Source organism: Arachis stenosperma, chromosome 9, assembly GCF_014773155.1.
Source record: "Arachis stenosperma cultivar V10309 chromosome 9, arast.V10309.gnm1.PFL2, whole genome shotgun sequence".
Lineage (NCBI taxonomy): Eukaryota > Viridiplantae > Streptophyta > Magnoliopsida > Fabales > Fabaceae > Arachis > Arachis stenosperma.
Window position 1 is genome coordinate 38,237,040 of NC_080385.1, and position 1,401 is coordinate 38,238,440.

Genomic DNA, 1,401 nt, shown 5'->3' on the forward strand with positions numbered 1-1,401 from the left:
GATGACCCTGAACCTGAAAGGACCTTGAAGCGAAAGCTAAGAGAAGCTAAAGCACAACTCTCTGTAGAGGACCTAACAGAAATCTTCAAAGAAGAAGAACCCATGGTAGCCGAAAACAACAATAATGCCAACAATGCAAGGAAGGTGCTTGGTGACTTTACTGCACATACTCCCGACTTCTATGGGAGAAGCATCTCTATCCCTGTCATTGGAGCAAACAACTTTGAGCTTAAGCCTCAATTAGTTTCTCTAATGCAACAGAATTGCAAGTTCCATGGACTTCCATTGGAAGATCCTCATCAATTCTTAGCTGAATTCTTGCAAATCTGTGACACTGTTAAGACCAATGGGGTTGACCCTGAGGTCTACAGACTTATGCTATTCCCTTTTGCTGTAAGAGACAGAGCTAGGATATGGTTGGACTCACAACCTAAAGAAAGCCTGAACTCTTGGGAAAATCTAGTCAATGCCTTCTTGGCAAAGTTCTTTCCACCTCAAAAATTGAGTAAGCTTAGAGTGGAAGTCCAAACCTTCAGACAGAAGGAAGGTGAATCCCTCTATGAAGCTTGGGAAAGATACAAACAATTGATCAGAAAGTGTCCATCTAACATGCTTTCTGAATGGAGCATCATAGGTATCTTCTATGATGGTCTGTCTGAACTGTCCAAGATGTCATTGGACAGCTCTGCTGGAGGATCTCTTCATCTGAAGGAGACGCCTACAGAAGCTCAAGAACTCATTAGAATGGTTACAAATAACCAATTCATGTACACTTCTGAAAGGAATCCTGTGAACAATGGGACAAATCAGAAGAAAGGAGTTCTTGAGATTGATACTCTGAATGCCATATTGGCTCAGAACAAAATATTGACTCAACAAGTCAATATGATTTCTCAAAGTCTGTTTGGAATGCAAGCTGCACCAGGCAGTACTAAGGACGCTTCATCTGAAGAAGAAGCTTATGATCCTGAGAACCCTTCAATGGAAGAGGTGAATTACATGGGAGAACCCTATGGAAATACCTATAATCCTTTATGGAGAAATCATCCAAATCACTCATGGAAGGATCAACAGAGACCTCAACAAGGTTTCAACAACAATAATGGTGAAAGAAACAGGTTTGGCAATGGCAAGCCTTTTCCATCATCTTCTCAGCAACAGACAGAGAATTCTAAGCAGAGCCACTCTGACTTAGCAACCATGGTCTCTGATCTAATCAAAACCACTCAAAGTTTCATGAATGAAACAAGGTCCTCCATTAGAAACTTGGAGGCACAAGTGGGTCAGCTGAATAAGAAAGTTACTGAACTCCCTCCTAGTACTCTTCCAAGCAATACAGAAGAGAGTCCAAAAGGAGAGTGTAAGGCCATCAACATGGCCGAATTTGGAGAGGAGAAAGAG

At 41.8% G+C, this 1,401-nt stretch overlaps 1 non-coding gene across 1 annotated transcript; it reads right to left on the minus strand.

Annotated features, from left to right (window-relative positions):
• Nucleotides 1–507: 507 nt before the first annotated feature.
• LOC130953079 (small nucleolar RNA R71) lies at nt 508–611 on the minus strand. The gene has a single exon (XR_009075252.1). It is a non-coding gene; the product is annotated as a small nucleolar RNA R71 (small nucleolar RNA).
• Between the last annotated feature and the right edge of the window lie 790 nt (nt 612–1,401).